Below are 17,808 nucleotides of genomic sequence, written 5' to 3'. Positions count from 1 at the left end.
TTCACGGCAGACAGCACATGTGCTTCAGGTACAAGCTCACATTTTGCCTTTTATATTGAGTGCCTGCTGGTATGGTGACACATCACACACGGCTGGGCAATAGAATTCGGTTTCCAGGCAGCCATGGTAAGCCAAAGGGTATGTGGGTTTGGCTTCTTCCGCCTTCATAACATGTGGGAATGGTTTCAAACTGCAGCGCCCTCCTTTCCCATAGCAAGCAATGCCGGTTGGGTTTGCCATTTAAAAGGAGGGGCTGCGGTTTTGGGGTGGATGCAGCACACACCTTCCCCGTGTGGATATTCTCAGGGATGATCCCGTTTAGCCAAGCACAAACAGCCCAGCATGAATGGGGTCCTTTTACTGTTCCCTTACAAAAATTCCCCTATTTCAACCAGGTGACCATGAATGATATCACTCTCCTGAGGCTAACACAGAAAGTTGACCGAATGTTGCTTGAATGCAGCCAAAACCCAGGACCATTTGCTGCCATGGTTTGTGCTGCAATGATTCCAGACTACTTGCTACTGGCTTGGTGTGGTAAAGTGTCCTACCGTGGAGGACAAAATAAGGCAGCCCTCACTAGAAACCTTCTGCAAAGGCTTTCAGAGTACCTTCAGGAGAGCTTCATGGAGATGTCCTGGAGGATTCCCACTCCATCCCCAGACATGTTAACAGACTTTTCCAGTAGCTGTACTGGCCGCGAATGCATCCCAATTCTTCAGGGCAAATCAAACATTAAACACAATTACTTTTAAACCCTGTACTGTAGTTACAAATGTGCACTCACCAGAGGTGCCTTCTCTGGCTTCAGGGTCCAGGATCCTGCCTTGGGATGGTATTGGCTCCAGGGTGAGGAAAAGGTCTTGGCTGCTAGGGAGAACAGATTCACCACTTGCCTGCTACGCATCCTCCTCCTCCTTTTCTTCCTCATCCACAAAATCCTCCTCCCTGTTGCATGAGACTCCCCCCTTGCAGGTGTCCATGGACAGTGGTGGGTTAGTGGTAGGGTCCCTCCCTAGAATGCCATGCAGCTAATCATAGCAGCGGCATGTATGGGGCTCTGACCCAGAGCGACCATTTGCCTCCTTTGTCTTTTGGTAGGCTTGCCTGAGCTCCTTAACCTTCATGCAGCACTGCTGAGTGTTCCTGTTGTAGGAGTGTTCCTGTTCAATTCCTGTTGAATTTTGAAATTCAAAATTTCCCGGAGCTTTTCCTGTGTACCTGGTTAGTGTATCGGAGTTGAAAGGGCTGTCCAGAGTGGTCACATTGGAGCACTCTGGGATAGCTCCCAGAGGCCAATACCGTCCAATTGCGTCTGCATTACCCCAAATTCGATCCAGCAAGGTCGATTTTAGCGCTACTCCCCTCGCCGGGGAGGAGTACAGAAGTCAATTTTAAGAGCCCTTTAGGTTGACGGTACGGGGTTGGTTGTGTAGACATATTGCTTAGAAAATCGACCTAATGTGGCTAAATTCGACCTAACCTCGTAGTGTAGACCTGGGCTACGTCACAGACAAAAATCAATGGAAGAGGCAGAATTAGAACTCTGACCTTCCTGACTCCCCGGTAGGGCTAGTTGAAAAATTTCTATCAGAACTATTTAATGGAAATTGGGATTTCAGTTAAACAAGATTTTTCATGAAAAGCTTGTGATTTCCATTGAAAATTTTCACTGGAATACATTTTACATGATGCACTATGTCCAGGGACTCCCATGATGTGCTGTGTAGGCTCAACAAGAGGAGACACCGTGTGGGCTGTGCTGCATCATGGTAGGATGTAGTCTGGCTCGGAAGTCCAGTCTCTAGAAAAGAATGGAGGCATTGGATGCTGCTGTGGCATTTCCAAATTAGGATTTTTTATAGTTTAGTTAGAATAGTTTGGTTTTCCTTTAGAAAAAATGTGGGCGAGGGGGAGGGGAGTTGCTGAAAAGTCAAAATTTACTATGGAAAATTGACAAAGAATTTCTCTTCACTTGCATCAAAATTTTTGCAGAAATTTTTTTTCCCAACCAGCCCTACTCTTCACCGTGTGCTCATTCCTCCAGATTAAATGTGCACTCAGATCAACATCTGCTGTTACAAATCAAGAAAATGCTTAGTAGAACCCTATTTCAGTGTAAAGTTTTTTGTTTAATGTTTAATATTCAGTGTATTAATAAAATATGAAGACGCATATGTATATTTGCCTAGTTTCTAAAACAGAAATGAAGGAAAGTTATCGCCCAGTAGAGGAATTCTTGAAAACTGGATTTAATTAGAGTTAAAATTTAGACAAGAGTTTTAATGAACATGTCTTCATTTGCAAAATTCCAAGATAACCAGAAAAACATCCCTCCTTTCCCACTAAAAGTACAAGTGTAATGCAACAATTCTATGGTGATGAGCCCCATAGAAATGCCTATAAATAAAATAGACTTTTCCAGGAATATAACAGTGAGGGAATGGATAAAATGTTCTTCTTTGTAACCACATTGCACTGCAATAGGTTGCTACAATGATCTAATGCAGACTGCATTTTACATTTATTGCTGCAAATTACTTGCAAGGTAACAGGGATTTTCCTTTACTAAACAACCAGGATTTTTGGTGTTTGTCCAGGAACTATTCCCAGCATGACCTCAACGATACTAAACACTCAGAGTTTCAGGTGCTTGTTACCTCTCAGGAGCAGGCCCAAAGGGAATACTACAGTACTTCAGTCAAGCCTCTTATTTTTCTCAATTATCTGCTCCTGCATCTGAGACGCCTACCAGTCCTGTTCAAGGGGAAGCTGCTGACTCTATACCTTCAGCTGCAAATGTATCTCACAGCTGGATGAGGATGAGAATCAAGTTTTTAGTCCTTGCTTACTAAGGCCTGGTCTACACTGGGGGGAAGTGTGTGGGGGGTATCGATGTAAGATACGCAACTTCAGCTCCGGGAATAGCGTAGCTGAAGTAGACGTCTCTTATTTCGACTTACCTCCCGTCCTCACAGTGCGGGATCAACAGCTGCGGCCCCCCCCGTCGACTCCACTACCGCCGCTCGCCCTGGTGGAGTTCCGGAGTCAATGGGAGTGCGTTCGGGGATCAATATATCGCGTACCCTAAGATGTGGAAGTTTGATTTTTAGCTACAAAGGCCAACATACCAGATCTAAAAAAACCTATCCAAATGCCTATTAATGAAGTTCTAAAAGACAGATTCCTAGGAGCTTGCTACCTTCCATAGCAAGAAAGTATAGCCTTTCAACACCCATTGTGAGCAGAGTCCATAGAGAATGGTACCTTCTTCAGATAAGGCCTAATTTTGAAACCCTTTACTCTTGAGATGTAGTGTGTTACTCTGAAAGTAATCTCATTACATTCAATGGATGATATCCTGGCACTGTTTAAAACTCATTAAAGTCAGCGGGGGCAGGATTTCACCCCATGGAACTACACCTGAAGTAATCCACTGTCCATAAAGGTGCCAAATTCAGCCCCGTAAGAGGGGTTCAGCATCATTTAGGTTAGCAGCTAGTGATTAATTTTGACTAGGGATGTGTGAAACTGCAGAATACTTTTCATAACACTTTGGGAAGTTTCCCAGAATTTCATCCTGCCTATTTTTGGACCCCTCATAATTTCCATTTGTGGGACATTTTGCAAAACAAGAACTTCACTACAAAATCGTGACATTTTAGCTACTTTCATAGTGGGGTAGAGGAGCATTAGTGTACATTAGAATTAGGCCCAAAGGCCCTGAGTCTGCTATTAATTATGCACAGGCAAACATTGAGCCTACGTGGAATCATATTGACTTCAGTGAAGTTATGAGGCTGGATTTCTGCACCCACCGACCCACCCACAACCAACTGCAGGATTCCAGATTCATTTATTTAAATGATGTATTTTAGATCTAAATCATCAATAACAAGTTTGCATACAGTACATTGCTGGCATACTGAGACGTAGTATGTGGACCAGTATGTATTTTCCCAACCTCTATTATTAGTGTCATTTTAGGATAATTAAAACTGAAAACAAATCTAATTTAGCTCATTATTTAGGCTGTTTAGCTTATGCACATCATATGGACAATTAAAATAGACTGTTTGGTGTTTTCCCAAGTCAGTTTCACTTTAGGTATATGAATATTAAAAAAAAATTAACCATAAAAAGCATTCAAGAAATATTTCTACAGACTGAGCCACATTCCATGAAAGTCAATGAAGTTACATCTGGTACAGGATTTGGCCCATCAGAGTTTTTAGGGCCCCATTTTCTTCTTGTTAAACCTAAATTTGTGACCTCCTACTAGGAAACAGGGTTCCTTTAAGTGAAAAGCATGGGTTACTATCATATATGGGCCTGCCCCAGAACACTTGATCCAAATATTCTTATATTTTGGGAAAGATTGCATGCTGAACTGCATTTTGGAGCTAACCTGGCTGAAATAAAACCCCTTATGTTAGAATTATAGAACTTTTAACAACTTTAAATCCAGTTCTGTATTTGACTTTTGCCATTTTAATTGCTATAGTACTTGCATGTGACATTATTATATCACCAGTAAAATGCTCTTTGGTCAGCAGCCCTTCATGTCCTTTGGTGATTACCTTTCATACAGATCAAAAAAGATGGCAGAGGGAGACATAATTTTGGGCTGCTCTGGGCAGCTTGTTTTCCCAGGAAACCAAAACAATTTCCATCAGCCATCCCTGCAGGAATTAATGCTGCTCCTTTGCAATATTAATATCCACTCCTATGCTTCTTCTCCATCACAGGTGGATGGACATTGGATGGACCAGAAACCAATGGGAAAAGGTTACTGAGCCAGCTATATTGCCAGGTGGGAGAGGAAAGCCCTGACAGTATGAAAATGTGAAGACTCTGGTCAGATGCTCTGAGATCCAGGAGGTTGAAATTGGGATTCCCTGCAGATCCTAAACAACTTTGTGGTTAGGAGGTCATGTCCCCTGGCCCTCATGGTGTTGGTAATCCCTGCCAAGTTGTCAAGTTTTCCATGAGTGAGAATAATTTTTCTACAAGTTTCCAGAGACGTTGTGGCCGTGTTGGTCCCAGGATAGGAGAGAGACAAGGTGGGTGAGGTAATATAGTTTATTGGACCAACTTTTGTTGATGAAAGAGAACAAGCTTTTGAGCTACACAGAACTCTACTTCAGGTCTGGACCCGCTACCAATAAGAAATGTAATTTATCAGGTTCAGACACTATAAATGTTGGACATTTACAGTAACTTTTTTTTAATATGGTCTAAGACTTGTTTAGCTTATTTAGGACATTTATTTTGGAGTGTAATTCTTTGGAACCATTAACATTAACCACGCTAATACAAAAGTTTATACTGGAAAGCTGTTGTGACTTTTTGCAAAAGTGTTTAATCTAAAATATAATATTGTATGTTGCTAACATACAAAAGCTTACACTCACGTCACAGTGTATCCATTGTCTCTGTCTTGTGGGGAGGGAACGTTAAGTCTAATTCCTTTACGATGAATACAGTTTCTCTCTCACTCAAAGAGTGGGTAGCCTCCTGTGGGTAGCCTGAACACACAAGCTCTGATGAGGGGAACGGTACAGAACATTAGGAGACAGAGTACCTCTGCAACTGCTATTATAACCCAATCACTAGCCACCTTCCTCTGACACATCTGGTAGTTGCCACAGTCAGACAAAAGACACTGGACTACATGGACCTCCAGTCTGATCTAACAGAATATGACAATCTTAAATTGCTATGCAGGAGTACGTGCACGGGGATAGACTAGTGGATCCATGCAGGCATTCATCAGCAACACAACTCAGGATTTATGGTTTCAAAACCACAGGCATCTACTGCTTAACTGAAAGGAAGTTCACCTTCCTTGTTAGTTATGGTAGGACCTGAGTCTGTGGGACAGCCATGAGAGAGCAATCGTACCATGCATCAATCTGTAAGGAATCCATATGCTGCACACTTATAGTTAGATTAGCCATCAGCAAAACTGCTCGCACATAGCATCAGAAATAGAAATCTAGAAACACAAGATCTGCCACATGAGCTAAGGAAAGTCTACTCTAGCTGGTATAGTGAGCCCTTATTTGTAGGCCAAGGACACTGCCCACAACTGCATAAAACTTGTCCTGAGTATCTGAAGTTCAGGTCTAATACAGTCAGCCATCAGCCTAACGACTCTATAGTAGCATAGACACACCATTGGGACAGAACCCAAAACCTTCAGAAAGATTCCCATTGACTTCAGTGGGCCCTTACAGCTATGCAAAATGCTACCAATCTAGCTGAGAGGTGTTTTACACTCACTTCTTTTCACAAAAAACACGATGAAAGGCACAAGGCGATGTAGAATCAAACCCAATGCCTCTAATTATTAAGTGATAAATATCTGAGAGTTATTGCTTACCCAAACCAGAAACTTTCCAAGCTTGTCCATCGCTGATTGATGTCTGAAAAATATTGAAAAAAGTGAAAAGTTAGTACACTTTGAAATGAAAATAGTTTTAAATGTTCTTGCAAAAAACATTTCCCCCATGAATGCATTGCTTTAGCTTTTTAACCTTTTTCTTCTTCTGAACACAGAAAAGACTCAGCACAGTATTTAGTTGTTTTAAAGAACCTTGGGTTTCAAATAGAAGGTTATCTCCCTGATAAATCTTTGCATTTTAGTAAGCACCAATAAATTAAAAATTATGAGAGAACAAGTGTAAAAGTATCCCTAGTTTTCTAAGGTCCTATGGATATCCAGTCATGACAAAAAACGTAATTTTACTACGAGAGTGAGAATTAGCAGAAGACTATTAACGTTACCACACAATCTTACTATAGCTTTTAAAGTACTCAACTGGATTAAAGGATATTCAATCATAAACTCTCAAGATTCATGGGATTTTGAACAGTAAGTGTGAAACTACTGTGTGTAGGCTATACACGACAGATTGGGGGGAGGAGAAGGGAGTGGGGTGGCCAGGGAAGGATGTCATCTGAGGCAAGATGGCTTAGGAGTTTGATAATGGTCATCGGTGTCTTTCATCTTTAATTTAATGGGTCATGTATACTCTAAATTGACAAAAACTAAAAGAGGGTGCCCAAACCAAAATTCAGTCAATACAGCTAAATTCGATATGGTTTTATGTCAATGACACATGAAACAATACATTCCATATGATCTGAATGCAAAACTATATATTGGTTTAAGTTTGCTCAAAACTGCATGTATGTTTGAACAAAACTGGGCTCAGGTTTGCTTGAAAGCAGAAATTGGTTCAAGCCTCAAAATCTTGATCCAGATCTTTATGGGCTTTAAATTTGGAGAGCAGTGGACATTCAGATCTGTGGTTTTGGCTTAGTCTATTATATAGATGGGTTTAGGAGCTAGCTATAAGTTTTAGAACCACACTGTATCCAGCAATGTTCAAAGGCAGAGTTTTGCTTCAGGATCTTGCACCTGAAAAGTCTGTAAATCTTTGCAAAGCTTTTTTTCCATGCAGGGCTTTATAACAAGACTTAAACCTAATGTGTTGTCACTTAGTTCTCATCATAGACCCAAAACTTCAATATCCGGCTCATAAAGTTACGTACTTGCCACGACACCACTACAGGGGATCCTTTCCCTTTTTATGTGCAGATGGAGACTCCTAATGGCACGAAGATCACTCCCTCTATGGAACATTAGAGGTGATTCTAGCAATACCTATACTGGCTGCTGCTGTCATTTGTTTCCCTCTAGGTTCAAATGGAGGAGGGTGTGGGGGGTGGGAAACCACAACTAGCTCTGTACAGGTATCAGATTGCTTCTCTGCAGGATTTAGAGGGTCTTTGCACAGCTATATGTTGTCAGTCAGGTCCGTGCTTTCATTCAGCAACACAGTAAAATTATTTTTTGTTTTTCCAAATACTATTATCTAGTCAAACTTTCAGTCTTTTTGATTGGAAACTATGTACTAACACACACAAAACACCAGATTCACACAAACACTGACAACACATCAGCGTAAATTCAGTTCCTGCAAGTAAAAATTCGGTCATCACCATTATGTAAAAAAAGACAACACTCTCTTAGACTGAACTTTTTTCTGTCAGGCCCCCAGTGCATTTTCTATCTGATTTGAGTTGTCTATTTAGATTGTAAACTTATTAGGGCAGGGAACGCCTTATCTTCAGTGTTTTGTATAGTACCAAACACACTATCTATGCTACATAATGTGCAGTCACTGCACTTTGCATGTATCTATCATATCTAGCGAGGTAGGGTTAGAGAGATAGATATGCAGTATCAAATTTCTACTGATCAAAGTTAATTTTTCTCTGTCATTTCAGAGTACAGATTCCTGAAGGACTCTTAAGCATCTGGCTTGCTGCCAGTCATTCTGGAAAAGCTCCCCTTCTTCCTTCCTGTAGTAATGCTGGAGAATTCCAAGTATCAACCCAGATTCCCAAATAATCCTAAGCAAAGGAAAATGTAGATGCAGGGTACAGTGTAGACTATTAGACTGCAGAATAGTCTCCCAAGGGGTGTGATGAAGCCCTTTTGCTTGATATTTGTAGACTGGGTGAACCATCAGATATGTTATTTCAGAGAATAGTCATCCTTCAGGAAGGGTAGACTGAACTAGCTGAGACTTTAGAGGTCTTTTTGCTCTTCAATTTCTACAGCATACATCTTAGATCCGGTGGTCGGGGGTAGCAAATAGAGAAGGACCTACCTCAGTGAGGCGAAAGTATGACATTCCAGGGTGCAATTCAGACCAGTGAGGGGTTGTGTCATCACCAGCCCTGCAACCTGGGGTGTCTCACAATGCTTTGCTGCTGTAGCACCCAAACTGGGCCCCTCACAAACAGCATTCAGGTCACACCCTGAGTGTCTGTGTATAGCTGCAGCTTGCTGGCAACATTCCAATCACACTCTGGCTTCCACCAGCCTTGGTTACCACTTGCAAGGTAACCCCAACACAATCCGAAGTCTCGGATTTCCCCCCCAAAAAACTTGTGTTCTACATAGTCCAGCACTTTCCTGGATAGTTCAAATATTTTAGGTCCATTGCCCCTGCAAAGGAACAATATACAACAATTTGCTACTTTAAATGGAGTTACCACACCGCCTAGTTTAACCACAACACTGGGCTAGTTTTGATCAAAGAATAAAACAAGTTTATTTAACTACAAAGAGAGAGATTTTAAGTGAGTACAAATATAAGACATTAAAGTCAGAAATGGTTACAAGAGAAAGATAAAATGCTTCCTAGTACTAAAATTTAAACTAGATGTGTTTCAAGGTGAAGTCTCTTATCACATGTTCCCAATAACACTGCTGGTCAAATTCTCAATCCAGGATCTGCTCCCAAAGTCCAATGGCTGTTTCTTTTGTCTTCTTACGTGAAAGAGAGAATGATTAATAGGGAGAGATACTTTGGGGTGTTTTGCCCCTCACTTTCTCCTCCCCACTTTGAAATGCATTTTCTAGATAAAGTTCATCCCACTGTGAAGATGGAGACAAGGAGTCTCGCAGTGAAAGAGGTTCCATGCTGTTGTTTGCTAGCCTAAGATGCAGATCTGTGTGTTCCTGCTCCCCTTCCTTGCCAAAGAATGGCCATTTGGTAGGTAATGGACCATTAGCTTTGATGACACCTGGCTAGAGGCATCAACTTGTCCTTTGTCTTTGAGAAGCTGGTTTAGCCAGACTGGTCTGGTAAACATATTTCAGTCCTAATTTCAGCTTAGATGTATAACTGTACATATAATGACAGGTTTCAGAGTAGCAGCCGTGTTAGTCTGTATCCGCAAAAAGAAGAACAGGAGTACTTGTGGCACCTTAGAGACTAAGTGCCACAAGTACTCCTGTTCTTCTTTTTGTACATATAATGTTGCTACACCCATTTCACCATGATATTATTGAACAGCAAGTTATTAGTTTTCAAATGATCCCTCACAAGGCATATTTTGTACAAAGATTACTACAGTAGCGTGTAGGGTGTGAATATAGGGGTGCATTCAGTCGCAGCAGGTCAAAACATACAAATAAGGAAGAGGCAGTTTTGTTTCATAGATCAGGGTGAGACTTTTGGGTTACTGCTGAGCCTCAAAAAACAGCAGTGCTCCCATGACTCAACACCCAAAGAGCTATATTTTTGGCTGGCCAGAACTTCCCCACAAGTCAAGTGCCTGTATTTAGCTGTCTTCTATGGTTTGTATTGTGTATGTCACCATTGTGGAGCAAACCACAAGGCATATATTTTAGACAGCAACATGCGCTGCATGCAGTATTTGGAGGAATTTTATGTAGCAGTGGTTAAATCTAGGGTCCCCAGTCCTTGCCTAATACACACCTAAGTTCTGACTAAACCTATGTTTGTTTTTAAATCTGGTATCATAAATTAACCTTGCAATTGTTGCCATATGAATGGATGGGAAAATTATGAGGACTATATAGGAACAGAAACACTCAGGAAGCTGAACAGAACTCTATTGCAATTGGACTAAAGCAGTAACCTTGAGTAAAAGTTCCTGGATTGTCCTTAACTTCCCTGGGCAGGGCTCTCCATGCAGAGCTCTTCCAAGCCTTTATTTACCCAGAAACGCCTTTGGATTGGGATTCTCTAACTAAATTTACTAATTAAAAGGGAGATGTCCTCCTACCTCCCCACACCTTCATTAGTCTTAACCCACCTTTATGCCCTCTTCACACCCTGTCTCTCACTTCTTTTTTTTTCCTCCCAGGACAGTTTTTCCTGCTGCCTCCCTCCCAACTCTCATATTTCCAAGACAGGAGCCACAATAAATAACTCCCCTGATGGTCTAGTTTGAAACTACACCTCCCATTTTAACTTTCCCTTTGAACTAAACACTCCATTTAACATTGTTTTAAACAGGCTTCTAGGATATGAATATCACTATAACTCTGCTCAAACACAGATACTGAAAATATGGCGTCATTCTTCCACAGCCCTACAAAAATCAAAAACAGATTTGTAGAAAATGTAAAATATATATCCTACAAGCTAATCTGTATAAGTAAATTTACTTGTCAAGCACAAAGTTGAAAACAGATGACAAGTACAGCGCAGACCATCTGATAATGTTTTGGTAGCCCATCTATAACCAGTTATAAACATTGCATTGGGGATTCCACACACCCCCAACCCCACCCTTCATATTGATCTGTCTTTAGACTAAAGCTCCTGAACTGATCAGTCCTTTTTCCTAACAATGGTTGGTCACGTTGAGGGCTTGTTTTCTTTCAGGACAGACGTTCCCTGCTGTGCTTTTCCTGGTTTTGGACTATTTTTAATATTTACTTTAAGTTGCTTTGGCAACGGGGAATCACAGATGGTAAGAGTTAGAATTATGCCACAGGAGACATTTATCATTGTATCTTTGTATAATGTGAGTTCTTGTTCTCAGAATTTCTCCTCATGCTGGGCATTTCTGTGTTTATTTTATGAAGAAAGAACTAATGAATGCACATAGCTAATGAATAATATACAATGCTGATTAATCTTTATTGGAGCCTGTTTAATGCTGTATGATGATTGTATTAATGAGAAAACAACCATGTTTACTTTTGCCATTTACACTAAAAAGAGAAAGGGACAGATTTCTTATACTCTTCCTCATGTTAGTCCACAGATAATCTCATTCGCTTCAATGGCACTGAGTATGGAGTAAGATAGTACTTCACATGAGCAAGGACATCAGAATCTAGCTCAAATGACTAACAGCTGGCATTTTACTCCCTTCCAGGAATCAGAATGTGATGTACGTATCTCAAATAGGTATCGATGATATTTCAATCATTCTAAAATTTTCTATAAAACACGGCAGTGGGCAGGGGGAAATCCGCTTGCTTATTCTATAAACAATAGTGAGGGGAGGAAAGAAGCCAGTCAGTTAGCCTAATTTCCACCAAAATAATTATAATAGTCAATATTTTCAAAAATGTCTCTAAAGTTAGGCACCTCAATGGTGTGGCTTTGAAAGGAACAGAGCACTACAGCTCCCATTGATTTGGCAATGGGATTACCCACAGATGCTCAACATCTCTGAAAATCAGGCTGTATCTTGGGTATCTTTATGTACTCACTTTTTTAAAATATTGGCTATTATTATACTTTTGGTTGACTCTGGGACAACTGGACCAAGTTTTTGGATTTAGGTCCATAATTTAGGCACCCTTATTTGGAACATCTGGCCAATAATAAATACTTTGCATCTATAAATCTCACAGCCCTTTACATGGCAGGTCGTCTTATCCCCGTTTTACCAATAGAGAGAATGAAGCGACTTCCTGAAGGAGGGACACTCAGTGAGTTATTAGTAGAGCCCGGAACAGAACCCACACCGTGGCAATACCACCTAGCCTCCCTCAGTGTGAACCCCATAGGGTACAGGAAATCAGGTTGGTTCAGAGAAGTGTAATTTCAGCCTTGAATAAATATAGTTCAGTGTGTAAGCAGTTGGAAGAAAGATACCAAATTCTAAGTGCAAGCCAACTGACTGCAATGGAGTGGTTGCAGTGTAACGAGAGAAGAATTTGTCTCACAATGTGCAAAGTATTGATCAAAGGCACATTTTCCCCTGAAAGATACAGCCATCAAGAGGCATATTGCTGAGACTCCAAGAATTAGTTTCCTGTGACATAGTACAGTACTGTAGCGATAATGATAACAAACTCATAAAATTTGTTTTTTTAACAGAACCTTTCATCCAAAGAATGCCAAAGCGCTTTTATGTACTGCAATGAAAGCCATACAAGCTACCTTTGCTATTAGGTCGTCTCCTTTCTTCAGAGCACCCCAGATACACTGAAAGCCTTATTCAATAGCCTCCCCTCATAAAGATACCCAAGATACACTGAGCAAACTTATGCTCCATTTTTGTTAGCAAGACACCCTCATTAAGCAACCAAACTCTGTCAGCACAGTCAAGTTTTCCCACTGTGCATCAAGAACCAAGGGCTAGAGCAGCTACAGCTGGGCAGGGTGCTAGGAAGCTTGAGATAGGCTGGTTTGACTCGGATCTGCGTAGTGCAATATGGACACATGAGCACAGGTGAGAAATCTGGTTCCAGGAATTGTAAACTCAGGTCACTAATCAGTGTGTACACTCAGGCATTTAGAAATACCGCCCCTGCACACTCAAGGCCCACAGATGGTGCGCTTACACTGTTGTGTAGACATACCCAGAGAGGTCACTTAAATCATGTTTTCTCTCTGAATAGGAATCATCCCCCTGCCCCCAAGTGATGGGAAATGACAGCTCTATAACAATTCAGATACACCCTACAAACAGTTTAGGACAAAGTGAAAAAAACAACTTATCCAAATGATCATGCAGAACTTATTCAGGATGGCAAAATGTAATATTCCATCATAATATAGCATGAGCGTCTATGTTCCAGTTTAGATGTCTTTCAGCCAATTTATATTCAAAGTACAGCAACAAGTCTATACCATGATGGGTTCAATTTGAACACTGCTATTATAAAGACAATAGATTTTTCTATCTATTGTCTATCACTCAGTATTTCTACTACACTCTTCACCGTAGTATCTTAGCTCTAAATGCCATCATTTAAAACAAAAAGAGAGAGAGATTGAAGTATGTTGGTAAAGGTGACAAAGATACAGAAGTTCAACATGAAAACGGGATTCTGAGTTTTGAACAGAGCTTTCTGAAAAATGGGAAAGATTTTCATGAAGGATATGTTCCTTCCCTCCTACACTCCCATTGAAAAAAAATAAAAGTTTTTAGTCAGCTCTTCTTTTGAATCTAAAGCCTGAAAACACTATGGAGAGGGGGGCAGCCCAACAGAATTAGTCTGGCAAAGGGATGGGGACAGGTTATGTTATAAAAAGGAAAGGGGATTAGAAGTCCTACAAGTGCAATATGTCCAAAGTGGAGAGACAGTTACAGAAGAGTCAGTTGAGTGTATTTATGTTGAAGTTGATAATCCGGACAGTTGTCTGGCCCTGGACTATAAGCAGTATGCAAGCACCTCTGGATATGTTGTACAAAGATGATCCATTTTACTGGTCTCAAACACTTTTTCTTCTCCAATATTTTTGTTAATTTTTGAAAATTGTTTTAAAAAAAACCCAAAAACTATTATAGAACTGAAAAAATATTGAATTACAAATAATTCATTTAATGATTTAAGGAGTTCCCAAGATCTTTTCAAAAGTACCCAAATCACCATTGCCGTTCACCTCATGCAGTCATTTACAACAGTGCAACAAGAGTGCAAAATGCCACCAAAACCAAATGGGCCTGTTAGGTCCTCACTTTGCACTGGTTTAAATAACAACACAAAATGCAGGGCGCTGGTCGAGCCAGCTCCTATACTCTTCCCCTGTAGAATACTAAGCAGAGAATCTTTTGCCTTCTACATCCCCCAAAAAGGTATGTGCAAATGGTTGGGGGTGGGGCACATTCATACAAACACTAGACCAGGGCTAGGTGTTCCAGTCAATTTGGGCAGAGGTGACTGGTGGGCTTTGTCATAGGCTTTGGCGACACTTGCAGATGTACAACGCTGTGAGTTAAACCTGACTTCATGCAGCTAAGTAGGGAAAGCGCAATAGTCTGTCCACACTGACAGCTGCCCAGCGCACTGTCGTGGCCACATTTGCGGCAATTGCAGCAGCTATCCCACAGAGTACCTCTTCTCATTCTGGTGCCATGGATTGTGGGAAGGGGGCGTAGGTGCGGGGCATTCTGGGTCCTGTCCCAACGCCCTGTGATGCATCGCTTTGCATCCCAGAAATCCCTTTGTTTCTGTCCACCTTTGGGGCCATCTTTCAACGGTTTCTGTGCAGCGTGATCTGTCTGCGGGAAATGGAGCCCGAACTGCTGAGGCGTATGCTGACTTATCTCACCAGCACGTCACGTTTGGCTGTCAAACTATTCCTTAAGATCCAAAGTGACAGTGAGAGTGAGGAGTCCGATGATGCTATCGAGCCGCGTAACGCGTACGACACGAAATTGCTTGTGGCATTCACGGACATGCTCAGCACCGTGGAACGCCACTTTTGGGCTCGGGAAACAAGCACCGAGTGGTGGGATCACATCGTCATGGAAGTCTGGGATGACGAGCAGTGGCTGCAGAACTTTCGGATGAGAAAAGCCACTTTCATGGGACTGTGTGAGGAGCTCGCCCCCACCCTGTGGCGCAAGGACACGAGATTGAGAGCTGCCCTGCCAGTGGAGAAGCGGGTGGCTATTGCAATCTGGAAGCTGGCAACTCCAGACAGCTACCAGTCGGTCGCAAACCAGTTTGGAGTGGGAAAGTTGACCGTTGGAATCGTGTTGATGCAAGTTTGCAAGGCCATTAATCGCATCCTACTCAGAAGAACCGTGACTCTGGGTAACGTGCAGGAAATAGTGGATGGCTTTGCACAAATGGGGTTCCCTAACTGTGGAGGGGCGATAGATGGGACGCACATTCATATTCTGGCACCACCCCACCTAGGATCCGAGTACGTTAATCGGAAGGGGTATTTCTCTATGGTTCTCCAGGCGCTTGTGGATCACCGTGGGCATTTTATTGACATTAACACAGGCTGGCCCGGAAAGGTGCATGACGCACGCATCTTTTGGAACACTTGGCTGTTCAGGAAGATGCAGGCCAGGACTTTTTTCCCAGAGCGGAAGATCACAGTAGGGGAAGTTGAAATGCCCATTGTGATCCTTGGAGATCCCGCTTACCCGTTAATGCCGTGGCTCATGAAACCCTACACAGGGAGCCTTGACAGCAGCAAGGAACGGTTCAACTACAGGCTGAGCCAGTGCCGAATGACTGTGGAGTGTGCCTTTGGCCGTTTAAAGGCCTGCTGGCGATCTCTGTATGGGAAGCTGGACTTGGCCGAAAACAGCATCTCCACGGTTATATCCGTGTGCTGTACCCTCCATAATATTTGTGAAGGGAAGGGTGAAAGCTTCACTCAGGCATGGACCTCTGAGGTTCAACACCTGGAGGCTGAATTTGCACAGCCAGAGAGCAGGGCTATTACAGGGGCCCAGCGCGGGGCTGCAAGGATTAGGGATGCCTTGAGGGAGCAATTTGAGGCTGAAAACCAGCAGTGATATCTGGTGCCCTGCATGGGAGTGAAGTGCAGTAGTTCCAATCTTTAGGAATCAGTGTTTGCTAAGCAGACAAGCAGACTTGCAGTGCCTGTTTATTTCCTGGGCTAAGGAGTCTTTTACTTTATGCAATAATAAAGAATGTTTTCAAAAGCCAAAAAATCCATTTATTGAAAAGAAAAAAAAATTATTTATTGAAAAGAAACAAGTGGGTGGAGTGGGGAACGGTACAATCACAGATTCGCGTATGTCCTGTCTGGTGTGCTGTGCAGTGAGTGCTGCACTTCAGGACAGCTATACTGCATGGTGATGGGGGTTGAGTGCAGAGGGTAAGGGTTGTGGTTTTCAGGGCTGGGTGGTGAAGATACTGGTGTTGGAGGCAGCGGGTGGCGTGAAGAACACGGAAGTTGGGGAAAGTGGGTTGGAGGTGATAGTGGGGCACAACGGAAAGAGTTTTGGGACAAGGGCCTTGCGGGGGGGTGGCGTTTGCGTTTGCAGTACTGCTCCTCTTTCTGCATGGCTACGAGCTCCTGGATAGCATCTGCTTGGCGCTCCAGGATGCTTATGAGCCGATCCGTGCTTTGCTGCCGGTGCTCCTTGCTTTGCCGCCGGTGCGCTGCGTTTTCCTGGTGGATCCTGCTTTCTCTCTCCCTTCAGTTCTGTGCTTTCTCATTCTCTTTAATACATTGATGCATCACTTAGAAAGATTCATAGATTCTAGGACTGGAAGGGACCTCGAGAGGTCATCGAGTCCAGTCCCCTGCCCACATGGCAGGACCAAATGCTGTCTAGACCATCCCTGATAGACATTTATCTAACCTACTCTTAAATATCTCCAGAGATGGAGATTCCACAACCTCCCCAGGCAATTTATTCCAGTGTTTAACCACCCTGACAGTTAGGAACTTTTTCCTAATGTCCAAGAAAGGCCAGATCATGTGCTACTTTAACTTTATGGAAGCCTTCTTGAGGCATTATAAAAGCCAGTGATCTCCTACAGCTGCCAAATTTGTCACTTTAATGTCCCTGATGACTAGACAAGACTTTGGGTTTTTAAAGTGTCATCTGAAAGACTCACTCCCACTGCAAGCTATATGGAACAAAGTTACTTTATCTGCCACAGAAAAAGATGTAGCATCCCCTGTGATGGAGAAGAGATGGGACTCTGGTTTAATAAACATAAAGGGTTCCCTTTATAAATAGTTTGTAAAGGGTTTAAAATGCTTAATATATGTTTAAGAAATGGTTTATTAATTGTTATAGAGGTCAAAAGGTGGTAATAACCATTGTTTATCTCTAACACGTTCTGCTGATATCCTTATAGCCACATAGAACACACATCACTTGTGTCTTAAAACAAGCTTATAACAGCTAGGAATAATTTATTAAATCTTTATAAAAACTTATAAATGGAATCTGAATATAAAGTGTGACCAGGAATTGTTTACTGGAAATGCTGGGCACTCAGACACTAGTTGAGGCGTGTAGATTGAGGAATGCAGTCTGTGCTAAGCAATCATGGCCTGACTACATTACAAATGCCTGATTCGATATTTCTTGCAGCATGTCTTCTTTGCTTTTTCGCGGTCTCTTCCTGAGTCTTTGCAGTCTCTGAGCAGGCGATAAGAGGGATGGCTGAGGTCTCAAGGTTGATGCAGCTGTATAGGCAAAATGCAACATTTAACAGAGGCAGCATTGTTTATACCAGACAGAGTAATGATTCCCCCCACACTTAAGGAGTAGAAAACACAC

The 17,808-nt window shown here is 42.2% G+C and overlaps 1 long non-coding RNA gene across 1 annotated transcript in view; it reads right to left on the bottom strand.

The window, feature by feature from the left end:
- Positions 1–6,430, bottom strand: part of LOC135975618 (uncharacterized) — a 28,763-nt gene extending 22,333 nt beyond the window's left edge. The window contains exons 1-2 of the long non-coding RNA XR_010592581.1: positions 6,386–6,430; positions 788–3,087 (exon numbers count right to left, since the gene is read on the bottom strand). This is a non-coding gene — a long non-coding RNA (uncharacterized LOC135975618). The remainder of the gene's footprint in view (positions 1–787; positions 3,088–6,385) is intronic.
- Positions 6,431–17,808: the final 11,378 nt, after the last annotated feature.

The sequence above is a fragment of the Chrysemys picta genome, chromosome 1 (assembly GCF_011386835.1).
Source record: "Chrysemys picta bellii isolate R12L10 chromosome 1, ASM1138683v2, whole genome shotgun sequence".
Classification (NCBI taxonomy): Eukaryota; Metazoa; Chordata; order Testudines; family Emydidae; genus Chrysemys; species Chrysemys picta.
Note: the sequence above shows the minus strand (reverse complement) of the source record. Positions and strands in the feature narration are given on the sequence as shown.